At 38.7% G+C, this 17045-nt stretch overlaps 1 pseudogene; it reads right to left on the bottom strand.

Annotated features, from left to right (window-relative positions):
• Nucleotides 1-8235: 8235 nt before the first annotated feature.
• LOC104869008 lies at nucleotides 8236-16889 on the bottom strand (annotated as a pseudogene).
• Between the last annotated feature and the right edge of the window lie 156 nt (nucleotides 16890-17045).

Raw genomic sequence — 17045 nt, 5'->3', positions numbered from 1 at the left:
CCATAAATATATACAATTGTGTGTGTTTGCGTGTATGTGTGGTACTGGGAACAGAACTACAGTCTTTGCCCTGAGCTGTATCTCTAACCCCCTCCTCCACCTTTCAAAAGTTTGAGACAGGCCAGGTATTTAGCTCAGTGGCTCCTCCGCCACCTGTCACACAAGCGCAAGGACCTGAGTTCTAGCCCCAGTACAAAGAAAAAAAAAGTATGAGACAAGGTCTTGTTCAGTTGTGCAACTGCCATTTGAGCTTGTAATCCTCTTGCCTCAGCCTTCTAATGCCCTGAGATTACAGGTGTGTGCCACCATATCCTGCTTGTCATTTTGAAATAATTTTTTTAAAAGGTACAGAACAAAGCCCCTCAAATGATTTATGACACTTGGCTTATGACAAAGGTACCACTGGAAAACAGAGGATAAAATTAGTCTTTTTAATAAGTGGTTCTGGGTCTGTTGATATGGGAAAAAAAATTAATGTTGACCAATTCCTCAAACCACACATTAAAAGTCCATTACAGGTGGGCATTTGGTGTAAATGTGGAAAATAAAACAGTAAGACTTCTGGACCATAACACTATCTTTGTGACATGATACGACCCCTCCCCCAAATAGTAACAAACTGCTAAGCCTATGATGACCAACCATTCTAGTTTACCTGGGACGGTCTTTCTTTTTTCATTGATACCACCTGTCCTGGGAAACTCCTTAATTCCAGGCAAACTAGGTGGCTGCTCATCCTAATTATCTCATAAAGGATAGGATATATACCACATATAAAGCATTCCTACAAATCAATAAAAAGTTACACAATCTTTGGTAAGCCATGAGGGATATGTCAGTTGAAATCACAATAAGAAATTCCTACTTTCTCCCTGGAAGATTCAAACATAGGTCTATGAGATTATGAGGAGGATCCAGATAGGGTCAAGACAAAGATTCTTCTTTTAGTCACAGTTTAGGAAGTTCCAGAGAGTGAATGATAGCATAATCTTACAGCAATTGCTTAACATTATTTTTGCTAGATGTATATAAAATGTGAATAAGTTGTTTAGAAAACTATATGAAATTTCTGTCATCGTGATGGTCAAACTATTCTCTATTACTCCATTTGCTGTCTTCATCAAGTCCTAAAACAAAACCACTTAGAGATTCTGTACAAGATAGATTTCTGCAGTGGCACTTTGAGTGAGCAGCTCCCTTATAAAATGATGTCCAAACTGTCTCTCTTCCTGGGTTGCATGTAGTCCTGAACTAGGCCTGAATCCTATACAGTGGAGATAAAATGAGGACTGCCAGAGGGTGAGAGAGGCTAGAGTGCACAGGCATGCTTTTCCAGAAAAGAATTCAAAACCAGGTTTTTAAAACAGGTGGGATAAAAAAAACCTGCCCCATGTAATTCTCGGATTTTTTAAAAAAAGAATTTAAAAGTTTCAAAATACACATTAGGATGCTTGATGCTCCAACTGAATTGCAGCCCAGATTTTAGTTGAATGTGTCTGTTGAACCCACTAGCTGACCGCTCCAGCAATCTGTTAGTGTTCCCTGCTATGCATGTTGGGCAGGAGCATTTGTGGAAATTTGGGGTGAGTATGCAGATAAGAGAGTTATAAATTGTGCCTGTTCTCTAGCTGAAGGGAAGGAAGGGACAATTTGAGGCAGAAGGATCAGCTTTCTTTAAATTCGTGGCAGGGCTTGAGGTATGAGCAGCAATGATTCTGGGCCAGAAAGATTTCAGCACATGGAATGGGACACTTCTCCCCATGTCAGCTAGACAGCCAGCATGGCAAGATCACAGGAGTACAGAAACTGTTTGGTATGTGCAGGGGATTGTGCTCATGCTGGCCCCTTCTCCCGGCTGGCGGGGACAACGGATGACTCTGTACAGCCTGGAATGTGAAAGGACAGCTTCAAGTGGGGCTGTTGATGTCTTGCTCTCATGGTGTGCTGTGAATAAGAACTTCTGGGATGAAGATTTTATCTTATTTTTATTCAGAGGTTAGTGGCATCATGAGACATCTGAAGTATTTGATATCAACATTGTTTGCATGTCTTTTTTAAAAAAACAGATTTAATTATAATATACAACACCATTACCTGTTTCATAAGGAAATGTGATACTCTAAGTCAATTTTCCAAACAATTGAAAGAGGCTTTTAAGGTTTAACACATTTTAGTCTCACTAATGGAAACCTGCCAAAACATCCTGTATATACATCACTTCATTCATTCATTCACTCACTCATTCTTTTGTTGTACTGGGGATTGAACTCAGGGTCTGAGCTACATCCCCAGCCTTATTCTTTTCTTCCTTTCTTTCTTTCTTTTCTTTTTTTTTTTGAGATGAGGTCACTAGTTGCCCAGGCTGGGCTTGAACTTGCAATCTTCTTGCCTTAGCCACCCAAAGTGCTAGGATTATAGTCACACGCCACCATGCCTAGCTATTCACTACCTTCTTTTTTTGTTTTTGTTTTTGTTTTTTTTTTTTTTGGACCAGGGATCGAACTCAGGACCTTGCACTTGCGAAGCAGGTTGCTAGAACCACAGAGGTAAATCCCTGACCTTTTACTACCTTCTTAAACAGAGGGGGGTAATGAATTTAATCATTGCTGGGCATCTCCAAATTATCATGAGCACTGACTACTTTCTGTACCATGATTCAGTAAGAGCCTTGCGATCTGCTGCTACACCTATGGTTGTCTTCCGCTAAGATAAATAGTCCCAGAACCACTGTTATCTGAAGTCTTGTACTCCCTTGGGACAGTTTTCTTTCTTCCATTGCCATTACACTGTCAATAGACACGTCCTGCTCCCTCAGGGAGAAATTTGCTTTACTCTCATAATACTACTTTGAATTTGATATTTTTATCTGCTTTGAATTTAGAAATCATATGACTCGTGAAAATTCTGACTAAAAGCAAAAATTAATGAAAGAAGGGAGGGAGGGAGGGAAGGAAGAAAGGAAAGAAGAAAGAAGAAAAAAGAAAAGGAAAAAAGAAAGAAAGAGTGTCTAATATTTGACAGATGGTTAGCAGGGCTCTTTAAAGTAATCTTTGGTCTTGGCTATGTTCTCTCAAACTGAAATTACTGGATAAGAGACTTCCAGAGAGTGGTGTTTAGTATACATAAAATTGGGATGCTGGGGAGAGGCAAAGAGATGATCATAGCTCTCTCTCTTGCTCCTATCAACATTAGTATATTCATTTCATGAAAACTATAGTTAATATTCTGAATTCATTAGATTGTATAATAAGTTTCAAAAGCATAATATAATGGTGTATAAAACTTAATAATGCATAAAATTTGTTATGGAAATTTAAAGTTTTAGGGTTTATCTGGAATTCAAACATGAATTTTGTATGAAGAAATGAAACAAAATAGTTTTGTTATAGTGATTTGCTTTATTACAAAAGAAAACATCCACAGGCTCATTTAAATACTATATCCTCACGTGCAATACTTCCCAGCAAACTAATATAAGGTGGATTCCAGACTCAGTAAGTACCAAAAGGGTATAGCACTGTCCCTCCCACCCCAGCCTGCTTTCTTTGGAAGATCAGCAAGCTTAGTACAGCCCGATTCCTAAAATAAGCATTATCATATTCAGAGAAGACTGGAAATCATAAATGATGTGCGCAACTTCCCTTGATTATGACAGGAAGCCTGCATATGTAATCTTTGTAGCGAATAAACATCTTCAATTTCTAGTATTATATCATCCAATTCCAGGAAAACATTATCATAATATGAAATAGATGAGAAAGTAAATGGCAATGAGAACTATTTGGCAATTAGATTTTCTCTCTTCTGAGCTGCGGCAACCTGCCTTAGTGAGAAAAGCTGATGTCAGGGGTTCTGCATTCAAATTTCAGTTCCTAAGTGACTGTAGCCAAGTTACTAAATCTCTCTAAACCTCAGTCTCTCTGACCATCATGCAATGGAACCCATCCTTCCTTTTAAAGAATGGTGTAAGGCTTAAACGAGATAAGATACATTTAGCACATCTCCACTCTATGTCCCCTCTGTTTGGGAACAGTGGTCCTACACTTACAGCCAGCTGGCCCTCATTTTCAGCTCTCCTTTCAGTTCTTGTCCTTAGAAGAGACTCTCAGCCACCAAACTAGAAAGGGCAACTAATGGTTGCCCATGATTTCTCTTTCCTTCACCAGGCTGGCTTTGAACAACTTGTCTCTGAGTTATGAGTCAGACACATCAGCTTTGAGCTCTCTTGAGTTGCATGTATTGCACAGTGTATACTTACCCTTCCCTGGTGCCTGCTCAATAGACTGAAACTGTCTTTGGGGAAGATCTTGCTTGAACTTTTTCTCTGAAAATATCTATGGAAATAAAAGAGCAAAAACCAATAAATAACTCAGGTTTCAATTATTGCTTGGGCTCAAGACATTGAGTTGGTTGGCTTTTGTGTCACTGGCTCTTGCCCCACTCACCCATGCAGAATTGGCGTTTGGATTTTTCCAGTGAGATCTTGAAGCTGCCTCATGTGATCTTACCACCATATGTAATAACAGGGAACACTAAGCCCTGTGATACCCTTCTTACTGATTAGAACTCTAAAACACAGGGCATTCATATTCCCTGCATAATGTTAGACAAAGGGAAAGGCAGTACAAGATTAGTTTGATGTTTGGCTGATAACAGAATTTATAGCTAAACATTCCTATATATCTATACCCTCCTCAAGTAAGTCTGACCAGTTACCCATAGCATCTTCACTGAATACCCTTTTGCCTACTTAAAGTTCTCTCCCCTGCACTATTGCAGGTTTGGTACTGATGGTCCCTTTCCTAAAGCACTGTAGTTTGATTTGCCAGAATGGGACAAAGTTCCCTCTCTCCTTTGTGTATTAAACTCTGTCAGAGAAGAAACAAAACACCCATATCCCACAGAAAGTTCCAAGAAATGTTCTTTCCAGACAGGGCTGAAATTCAGCAAGTATGCTGTGGTGCAGGACACAAGTGACACGCCATAATGTCTGTCAATGCTCACACAAGTCTAGATGTTAGATATCTTGCATATCGCCCCTGCTACTAGAGCTACCTCTCCATAGGCCTGCATAGGAAAATGCACAGGGAAATCTGGCTGGAAGTTCAATCTACAGAAGGGTAACAAGCTCAAGTCTTAGTAAGTCACCTATTCTCTTACAAGACAAAGGCAGACTTGGATGCCTGGTTAAGCTAGCAATATTAGATTCATTTCATCTCTGCTTTCATTATCTTCTATAATACCTTAAAACTTGGTGTTTACATATACCTATATCAATCATTTTTAGAATGTTTGATAAAAACCAATAAGACAGATGAATGGATAAAGAAAATATGGTATTTATACACATCAGAAGCTGGGCGTGGTAGCGCATGTCTGTAATCCCAGCACTCGGGAGGCTGAGGCAGGAGGATCACTGTGAGTTGGGAGACCAGCCTGGGCTACATAGTGAGTTCCAGGTCAGTCTCAACTACATAGAGAGACCCTGTCTCAAAAACAAACAAACAAACAAAACAAAACAAAAAAACCCACATCAGAGTACTACTCTGCCATAAAGAAGGATAAACTTGAGTCATTGTAGGAAAATGACTTTGAGATCATAATGATAAGAGAAATAAATCAGACATGCAAGCTTAAATATCACATGATTTCTCTTATTTGAGAAGCCTAAAATATAAATACATTAAAGAGCAACATAAAATATAGTAGGAAACAGGGACATCTTTTGCAAAAGGAAAGAGAACCAAGAGTCTCCGGAGGAAGGAAAGGGGAAGGTGATGAAAAAAAAAAAGATTTAAGGTGGGTTAAGAACATATACCAACTGTCTATTATGAATGCAATCATCGTGTATTGCAAACATATACTAATAAAATTTCTTTAATCATTGAAGGTCTGTCTAAAAACTGATAAAGCAAGGTTGATTAAATTTACACAACCTATTTCATCCCCCTTCAAGTCTGATGACACCAACATAAGAGATTTATTTATAAGGACATTCAACACCATTGGCATTTACATCTTGCCCCAAACTCCTTGAAATGGCACCTAAAAGTCCCTGGTAATTGCCCTAAACTTTCAGTCACCTGAATTCCAGCAATCTTTGCAAAATTGAGACAGTGCCCCAAAGAGAAACAATGAAGTCATGGAAACCTGGATTGCCCACTCAGGCCAAAATGACTTCTTCAGAGCTATAAAACCAGAACCAAAATAAAGTTCAGTAATAACCTAGTCAACCTGGAAACCCCATAAAAGCTGATCCCTTCCTTTGGCTGACCCAGTGGATATCCATCAGAACTGTGCACCTTCAGCTCCTTAAGCTGAAGTTCCTTCCCCATTTTCTCTAACTCGCATGGCTCTCATTGACATATCCAAAATTCTTTCTATGTTGAAGGTCAAGAACCTGTCCAGACTGAGTTCAAGTCTCCATCTCCTCTTTAGAGGGACCTCCTTGGACTCTATCTGGTGAGAGCTCTGATACTTCCTTTTTGTGGTGCTAAATCCCAGGCACTACTGCCTGTTTCCAGGGTACAGCCCAAGAGGTCCAAAGCAGTAACCTACGCACAGTTGACATCTGTGTGTTCTTCCTGTTCATGGATATTATTATTGCTTCTCAGCCTGTTTCTTTTTTGTTCTCTCTTTATATTTTATGCATTATTGATGAGAAGAAATGTTAGAGAAGGAATGTTTGGATTTGTGAAACTTCTCTGCCAATAAAAATCCTTTCCCTTTACTTTTAACCCTATTGAAAAGCTCTTAAAAATATTTCTTCCTAGACCAAAAGATGAAAGGGGGGAAACGGGGGGCAAGGACGTAAAAAAAAAAGATGTATTATGTATATGTGCCAATCCCCACACTGAATGTAATCATTATGTACTGCAAACATGTACTAATAAAAAAATTAAACGAGAGATGCAGATGAAAACAACACTGAGATTCCACCTCACCCCACAAAGAATGGCTGCTATCAAGAAATCACACAATAACAAATGTTGGCGGGGTTGTGGGGAGAAAGGAACCCTTCTCCATTGTTGGTGGGAGTGCAGACTGGTGCAACCACTATGGAAATCAATATGGAGATACCTCAAAGAGCTTGGAGTGGAGGTTCCATTTGACCCAGCCATCCCTCTGCTGGGTATCTTTCCAAGAGAACTAAAAGAATCATATCACAGAGAAGTATGTGCACCCATGTTTATAGTGGCACAGTTTGTAATAGCTAAATCTTGGAAACAGCCTATTTGCCCATCCGTTGGAAACTGGATAAAGAAGTTGTGGTTTTTCTATAAAATGAAATATTACTCAACCATAAAGAACGAGAAAATAGATTCATTCATAGGAAAATGGATACATATTGAAGATATACTCCTAAGTGAAATAAATAAGTCACACAAGTGTAAATACCGAATAGTTTCCCTGGTGTAAATAATCTGCAACAATGCATAAGATTCTAATAAGATTACTGACATTTAGAAATGGGAAGAAAGGAGCTAAAGGTGTAGGGAAGGTGGGATGGGTAGGGGAAGAGTAAAAAGGGAAAAGAAAAAAATATGAGAATGAAAAGATGAAAATAAAGTGTTTGCAGATGGGGAGGGGAGGAGGGGGTGAAGGGAGGGCAGAGGTAAGGGGAAAAAATGAGAATGAAGACTTGTCATGTAGAGGTACAAGATCCCAACAATGAATGTAACTGTACGGTATCCCTAAAATGTACCAATAAACTCAATTAAAGCTGAAAAAAAAATTAAAAACTTTTTGCCTTAGAAAACTCAGAGCACTGTTATTAAACATCTTAGTTGATAAAATATTTTAGAATGTTTTAAACCTATTGCTTCTCATTATAAATACAATATTTTATAGTATTTAAAATGTCACTTATTGTAAGATGTATCTTTATTTTAGGTACCATTAAAAGGCTGTCAATTGAACTCTTGACACCATACTTCATCAGACTTCTTATAGGATGTATCTTGCTTTTAAAGATATTGAAGTGTGAAAAAATGTACATCTTATATTGGATAAGATATAGAATTACAGGTGTTGGCTTGGAAGATTAAAAGGCTGAATTAAATTGTACTAATTCCAGGATGTTCCAAAAATCCAAAGGAAATGTTTTGCCTAAGGAAATGCCGAGCATACATATTCAACTGATGTTTGTTAATAAATGAAACTTTTTATATAACATTGGATGATCAATATAATATAGATGAAAGTATGCAAGAAAAAAAATTTTAAATGTTAACCTTAGAATATGTCTGAGCCTTGTACTATAACATTAAGAATAAAAAGATATCAAAAAGTAATGTAGAAGATACAGCCCAGTCTGCATAATTTATACTCTAGTGAAATAGACAGATATAACATTCTTTGTCTGACAATCAGAGGACAGTTTAGGGCTAAAGGTAAAGATTAAGGGATTATCTTCAGAGAGATAACAGTTGAAATTGTGAAGATAGATAATGACACCAAACAGGCTTGCAACACGAGGAGAGGGACAGAGCAGATCCTTGGAGAATACCTATATTAGATGAGAAGAGGGCCCCGTGAGGAAAATCAAGATATGGCTTAGAGAGATAAGAGGAGAAATTGGAGAGCAATCTGTCACTGAGGCCAGAGGCACAGATAGTTTTGAGAAGGAATGATCAACATCAAAATGCTGAGAGATGGGCCAAGATGAGGAGTATAGATGTCATCACGTTTGGCAGTTAGGTGGTCATCAGTGACTCCCAATAAAGTAATTTCAGGAAAATGACTGGAGCAGATGTCAGGCTGCAGTGAGTTGATGAGTAAATGTAAAAGTTTAGAAAAAGCTTAAGAAATGGGATAGAAAGAGGCAGGAAAAAATAGGAAGTACAGAAATGGAATCAATAAATGTGGGGAAACAAAGTGAAGGGCTGATGGTGTAGATGCAGGAGGAAGACAGGTTGGGGAGGCAGATGGCAGCCAAGGCAGGGAGCAGATCTAAGGACCCAAAAAGGAAAGACAGAGAGAGTATGAAATCAGGCAATCTTTGCTTCAAATCCTACCTCTATCCCTTACTGTGTGAACTTAGGGGCATATTACTTAACCCCTGCTCTTCAGATGTTAAGAAAAAAATTCTCAGAAAGAAAAAAGATACTACAAAAACACTTCTACAGTAAATATGATACATTTCTAAGAGCTTTTTCTTTTTATGATTTTAATGTAGGCTGATGACACAAGTCCAAAGCACAATTCTAGGAAAGAATCTTACAAGGGGACAAAATGATGAATTTCAAGTCTGTGGCTTTCTGACAGTTTGGCTTTTAAGAGTATCTAGAGGTGAAACAGCAAATGGATTTCATATTGCATGCTGATGAGATGCCAACGGTTCCCTAAAGCACTGGTGGTAAAGAATCATGTTTGAGTACAAGTCTAGGGTTAGCAGGAGAAATGGTTATGGATTAAATTTGGCTAGGGGCTTAGAAGGGATAGTAGCAAGAGCTGTGTCATGTATTTGCTGACCCTGAATGAGAGGTGGAAATGGTTATGTAACTATCAGACAGTTCTCCAGAAATGCTATTCTTTTTGATGAGTATTGAATTGTAAAGATCTCAGTGTACATTCTCTGAGTAGAGCCATTCTATACTGGACATGAAGGGCAGAATATAAACTGCAGCAATGAGCTGCAGTCAGTAGATATCAGCAGGTATGTCATCTTGTTAGGAATGTTAAGACATGTGACCAAGATACATTCATTAATTTAACTGAAAGCTTTGTCACTATTTCTCCTTTTCTACTCAAGGTGAACAATGGAAATATCACCGACAGGATTAAACTCTTGGAAAATCTGGGTACACTGTACATGTGGATAAAATGGAGATCAAGGACTTAGTGCTTCATATCCAATGGTCATGAACATTTTATCTTGAAACCTTTTTTAGTACTGGAGGTTGAACTCAGGGCTTTGTGCATGCTAGGCAAGTATTCTACCACTGAGCTACATCCTCAGCTCTTCTTGAAAACTTTTTGAAGTTACTGTTTCTTCAATGATGTATCCACAGTATATCTATTTTCAAGCAATGAAATATCTTGGCTTAGTCTTTCAAGACAGTAAATTTCACACACACACACACACACACACACACACACACACACACACCTTCACACCCTTTTTAAAGCAGTGATGCCATGTTTTCAAACAAAATTTCTTCTTCAATTCCACTGGCTAGAGAGGAGTTAGAGAACTTGTTTTTCATCTTTTAAACTAACCATGAAAGTTTCATGGAGCATGGTTTGAAAGATTCTGCCGTAAAATTAGCTACTAAATGTGTCCCTAAGCCACTATAAATTAATGTCTTATATCAGAATGTTAATCTTTATTGTGGATATTTATAAAGTGATAGTTTTTCATTTATTCACCAAGGCAGTTACAGCCTTTAAAATACATTTCCCAGAGTCTGGATTTTCCAATCTTTTGTAACAAAAGTATGTACCTAAATCCTTGCCTTTCTTAGGTCTCAAAAATCCTATCAAATCACTTCCATTGTTCCCCCTGGGTGCTGGGGACCAAACTCAGGGCCTTGTATATGTGAGGCAGTCATTCCACTACTGAGCTATATCCCTCAGTCCCCAATAACCTCTTAAAATTCCATAGCCAAAATTTAGTCCTATGACTATACTTTGCTACAAAGGAGCCTTGTGTGTGGACCGTTAGCAAGACAGATGGAATTATTCACACTGACACAGTAATATCTAGGCAGATCAACCACCACTCTTCAGTTCTACTTCTGTGCTGTGTGCTTAACTTTTTATATGGATTTGTGTTACTACTATCACAGTTAGGATACAGAACAACACCCCCATCACCCCATGCCTATTTCTTATACTGTAGCTACACCCTTCCCTATCATTACCCTGACTGGTCTCCATCACTATCACTATAATTTTGTGATTTCATTCATATTGTACAGATGGAACTACATAGTATTAACCTTTTGAGATTGGCTTCTTTCACTTAGCATAACTTTGAGACTCACTGAACTTTTTGCATCTAACAGTTTATTCCTTTTTTTTTTTTTTTTGCTTAGTATTCCATAGTATGAGTATACTACCATTTTATTTATTACCTGTTGAAGGACGTTTGGATGATTTCTAGTGTGTGGCTATTATAATACAGCACAGTTACTATTTGTGTATATGTCTTTGTGTGAACATAAGTTCTCATCTATGTATATTTTGATGAGATTATGTACAATAGTAAGAACATTATTTTTATGATAAACGTAATTACCTTTATTCTTTTTCTTCACTATATCAGTGGCAAAAATGTCTTTTAGTTTCTGGCATAAAGGCTCTTTATTTCAGCATTGATTTTTATTAAAATATTTTCTGGTTCTGAAAACCACTGTTCCAACAAAGGTCAGTTTTCCAGGAAGCCTATAATTCTCTTTTGTATGTGATATCTTAAATTCTAGTACCCATACTTGTTTTGGTTTTCAGCAGTTGCCATGTTGACCAATATCTTTATGAGCCACTTCCTATGAAAATTCTTCAGCTGTGATATCATTCATGTGACTCAGCAAGAAAGTATCTGAAATATCTAATAATATGACAAAATCAAATGCAGAAGAAGGTAGAGGTACTTCTCTTGAAGCCATAGGATCCACAGCCAGTGTGGATATTTGTGGGGTTTTTTTTGTCTCCATTTTTATGAGGTTTTTACTGCAGCTGGTGAAAGCTTCCTTTAGAAGCTGTGCTTGATTTAATGTCACTGGAAAACCATCAAGGATCTACCCTTGATTTGCAGTTATCTCATTCATAGCATTTATAATGATGTTAACTAATAATGTGTCTGGAATGCTCTTTCCTTTTTTCAGCAGTTGTGATTTTGCACCAAGCTGAGCACATACAGTGAGTTTACAGAAACAATCACTATCACTTGACTTGACTCTTCAGATTTTGGTGTTCTAGTAGTACGTGTACTAGATGTAATTTCACCTTCTGTTTCTGGTAATGATTCACCTGAAACCTGAGCATATGAAGATACATTTGGTGAGTTCTGGCTTTCTTTACTGTCCTGCAGATCTGATAGAACCTCTCTATCTTCTGAATTAGTAGGTCCTGACTTTTTCATTGTTATAAAATGCTTCCATTGATTCTTGGATAAGAGTGCCCATACATAGTACCTGAATAGGAAACTCTCTAAGTCTTTAAAGTTTTCCCCAGTTTTTTCCCAGTAAGCATCCCTTAATAGCAAGTGAAGGCAATTCAGGCTCTGTTGGTTCAACTTGAGGAGGAAGAGATTTTTTCAATGAGTCTGTGAATTGTATGACCCAGGATGGAATTGTTGGAGGGCGGTAAATTATCTGTCATTTCTTCTGGTACAGCCTACTCTTCAACCATGTTCTTATATCCTTCATAATCTTTGCTATCTAGCAAGTCTCTTTTATCCATTTCTCTAAGCTGTTTTTCAGAGGGATTAGAAAGCATATGCTTAGTAGAGGTCTGTTCATATATAGGCTTCCAATGAATAAACAATTCCTTCCAATCACTCATCATCTTAAATGGAATCAGATTATATGTCAACATTCGATAGCCTCCAAATTTAGTGGGCAAATCAAGTATTTCATCCAAAATTTCTCCGCATATTTTATAATTCTTTATATAACAAGCTTGAACTCTTTCCAAAGCAATCTGTTCATGAGCTTCGTCTCTGAGGATTTGATCTCAAAAATCAATCTTGGCTTGTTTTGCCAAAGCCACTTCTCAATCAAGAGCATCCTGGAAATCTTTTGTCTTTCTTCATATTTTCTCTGAAAATTGTTTTGCCATAAAACCTTTTTAGGATGAATGCACATGAGCTGCAGAGCAATCCTGACCATCACATGAGCCTGTGTATCAGCTGCTCCTCATGGTAAGCCTCCTTCTATGCTTTGTGAGTGATAACTAGTCCATTAATTTCTGCTATGCAGAAGCATCTTCTCATTCTTTATGACTGAGTAGTACTTCATTTTATAGAAAAACCCTATCTTCTTTATCCAGTCTCCAATTGATAGGCAATTGAGCTGGTTCCAAGTTTTAGCTATTACAAACTGTGCTGCTATAAACATGAGTGTGCATATATCGCTGTGGTGATTCTTTTAATTCTTTTGGGAAGATACCCAGCAGAGGGATAGCGGTCAAATGGAACCTCTAATCTTAGTTGTTTGAGGTATCTCCACACTGATTTCCACAGTGGTTACACCAGTCTGCACTCCCACCAGCAATGGAGAAGGGTTCCTTTCTCCCCACAACCCCGCCAACATTTGTTATTAGTTGATTTCTTGATAGCAACCATTCCTTCTGGGCTGAGGTGGAATCTTTGTTGTTTTCATCTGCATCTCTTAAATAACCAGTGATGTTGAACATTTTTTCATATATTTATTTGATGTTTTTACTTCGTCTGAGAAATGTCTTTTCATTCAATTCATAGGAAAATGGATGCACACTGAGGCCATACTCTAAGTGAAATAAATAGGACACACGTGTATATACCAAATACTTTCTTTGGTGTGAAAAACTAGAAGTATAAATAAGATCCAAATTGTATAAATGATACTGTGAAATAGGAAGAAAAGCACTAAAGGTGTAGGGGAAGTGGAAAGGGTAGGGGAAAGGAAATAAGGGAAAAGAAAAAATGGAAACAAAGTCTTTGTAAATACAGAAGGGTGGAGGGCCAGAGATGTAGCTCAGTGGTGCCGCCATCTGCCTCATAAGTGCAAGGTCACAAGTTCAATCCCTGTACCAATAAATAAATAAATAAGGGAAGAGGTATGGGGAAAAATGAGAACAAAGATCTGTACAAGATCCCAAAGATGAATGTAACTGTATTGTGTGCCTAAAAAGTACCAATAACCTCAATGAAAAAAAAAAAAGCATCTTCTAGGCACTTCTGAATTTTTTTTTAAATGTAGTCATCATCTAAGTGTTTAACGAGCTGGTAGTTATATGGTCTGCTGTATCCAATGGATGTACTTTGTTTTGCAAAGGAGACCCTTGTTTATTAATGCTTCAAACTTCATGATCCCACAAGCGACATCCACTGCTTCCTGTTGCCTTTTCATCATTTTGGGGGCCTCAAGTGCTTTCAGAGTATGATTTGATGCAAGTTTAGAAATTTCTATGATAGCTGCTTGGATTTTGGCCATCGTTTTATCATGTTGGGAAGCCACAATTTTCATATTTTGAAATGTTAAGCTTGCCAGAGGCTGTGTGATGGGTATTTGTACTCCAGTCAGCCCACTTTTCTTCTTTTTCTGAAGAGCAATAAACACCTTATATAGGAGTTTTGTGGCTGCTCCATACTTTTCTGTCATGATGATTTGGGCCATATTCTTATCAAACTGTATACCCCCAGAAGGTGAAGCGTTGGCTCCAAGTGGGAAAGACATCTGCTGAAATCCTGTCATCTGACAATTCTGAAACATCAGCCTAAATTTCAAATTTGTACAGAACTCCAATCAGATAGCCACTGGAAATGGCTTTGCAAATGACTTGGGATCAGCTAATCACAAAGAATGTTGTCCTCAATTCTTCTGGCATGAGATTTTAATGGGATCAAGCCAAGCCCTAAAACTAAAACCAATCAGGGGATGCTGTCTTCTATTCTGGAACTACATGAGACCAAGCGAAGCCCTGTACCTGATATCAATCTTCTGGTATAAGCTCAAGCCGCAGCCCTCTAATTGGTACTAATTAAGTCAGAGAGTGAGAGAGTGAGGATGTAGCTTAGTGGAGAGACTGAGAGCAAGACCAAGGATATGGCTGAGTGGAGCTGGCACACTGCCTGGTAAATATAAGGTCCTGAGATTGATTCTCTCTCCCTCTCAACCTTTCTCTCTCTTTCTCAAGGTCATGAGTTTGATCCCCAGAGGGAGAGACTGAGCAGTGTAGCTAAGGCATGAGAGGGATTTCAGTGTAAAATACTGTCCCTTGCCTATGTTTGAATTCTAGCTTTACCACTTAATAGTGTTGTGGCACTGGGCAAGTTACTTGACATTTCTATGACTCAACTGTCTCATCCTGGAAAACTGGGATGTACAGTCTCTACCTTGTAAGACGTTTTAAAGATTTTAAAAAAAGAGTTTATACATGTGAGTTTGCTGAGGTCAGTGTCATACTTTTTTATACTTAGCACCTAGTGAAGTTCACAGCAGAATGTAGGTGTTCATAAATTTTTGTTGAATAAATTACTTCATCAGTTTAAAAAAAATCTTTATACAACTGTTTATTTACTGTTGTTTCTTCAACAAATATTTATGAACATCTCGTTAGCCCAAGAGTTGCATCAGGCACTGGGAACATAGTTGGAAATAAATATTTTCATTGAGAAAAATGAAATATTGATAGACTATTCAATTTTTTCTCACAGAACTATCCTTTAGTAAAAATTCATTTCATGAACATCTCTTTTCAAGAACATGAAAAAGATGACTAGCATATATATTAGTTTGAATGACTTTCCGATGGTCATATTAATTTACTTTTTGAACCAAAGAGCAAAACTAAGATTAAATGGAAGATAGGAATTTTACTAAGAGCATTTGAGTTCTTTTCCTTAGTGGATTTGTTTTCAAATTCACTATCCTTAGGAGCCAGGGGTATAGACTTAATTTTACTTCAAATAAGGTTGATGATCTTGAGTTTCTCCCTATAGTAAGTAATTCTGATAGGTATAACTTAGACCATATTTTCAGATGAATTGTAACATGATTAAATCTTTCACTTCCTTAACCGTGTTGGTTGGTGTGGCTTGAAATAATTACATTATAGGGCGGTCCCATTATTTGGTTTAAACAGTCACGCCCACTCCCTATAGCTTAATTACCACAAATCTTTGGCTGTCACTGACAATAACTTTATACTTACGCAGTTTAAAATTTCAGCAGTTAAAATAACTGCTGAGTTTCACTAAGAAACCTGCAATTTTATCCAATTTAAACTTCAGCCATATGTCCCTTGAGGACTAGGCCTGAATTTTTAAAAACTTTTCTTTGCTCACAATGAGTTTTCTGTTTACTCTTAAAACTTTTTTCCTTTTAAAACCTTGGGACTTTGTTAACAATAAATTAGTAAAATAGACCTGGGTTTTTGTTCAGGAAAAAAATTTTCTAACTACGAAATCTAAAGAAATCTTAGTAACACTGTGACTACTTCTAAAGAGATATTTACAGCTACAAACTTTGCCCACTATCTTACTGCCTCCTGGTAATGTTACTGCCGATGCTGACATTTTAATTTATTAGGTACACAGTGTATGGTATGGTTTTAAAAGGTGTACAAAGAGAGAAAAAGGCGAGCCAGTGGGAGTCTGCGGCCGAGCGGTGGGAAGAAGATGATGGAAGATCGCGACTGAGGACGACCAGGCCCGGCAAGCTGGCGGGACGTTAGGATCAAGTAGGGAAGCGGCGACTCTGGCTAATTAAAGGACCCCAGGACACTCCCCTCGCTGGGCCAGGGCCAGGTCTGCAGCACTCGCTGAGCCGGGGGCGGGGACTAGTACGGATTCAAACCTAGAGCGGGACGCGCGCGCTGCTCAGCAGGTGCTTGGTCCTGCTCCCGGGGGCCGCTTTCCCGCCCCTACCTGCCCAAGGCCGGAAGTCACCTAGCGGGGAGCGGCCTCGCTATTGTCAGTGCGTCCACGCTCCGAACACCAGAAGGAAATCTCGGCTGCTGTGTTGCCTTTTTTCTTTCTTTCTTTTTTTTTTTTTTAACCATGCTACAGGGAAGCCGGAGCAAAGCCTGGTGGGGAGTAAGGCAGGAGGCGAAGAAATGAGTGTAGCAAAGACACAAGCGCTCCACACGTTACACTTCCCAGTCAGGATACTCTCTGCCAAGGCTCTAAAGGTCCACAACGCATGCGCCAGACGCGTTTCAGCCACCAGGAGAAAGTTGCGCATGCGCGCAACTGACTCGGAAAATGAAGCCTAGGGGTTGACTGGCAGGTGGAGGGCGCTTTATAAATTCCCCCAAGGGGCGCCGCGGCTCTGGCGCGTGCGCACCGAGGACGAGGGGGGTGGAGCTCTTCCGAGGGGGCCGGCAGCGAGTAGCTCCGG

This window comes from Fukomys damarensis, unplaced genomic scaffold, assembly GCF_012274545.1.
Source record: "Fukomys damarensis isolate Sample0158 unplaced genomic scaffold, DMR_v1.0_HiC HiC_scaffold_19, whole genome shotgun sequence".
In the NCBI taxonomy this organism is placed as follows: domain Eukaryota; kingdom Metazoa; phylum Chordata; class Mammalia; order Rodentia; family Bathyergidae; genus Fukomys; species Fukomys damarensis.
The sequence above is the reverse complement of the archived record's forward strand: the minus strand, read 5'-3'. Positions and strand labels throughout refer to the sequence as shown.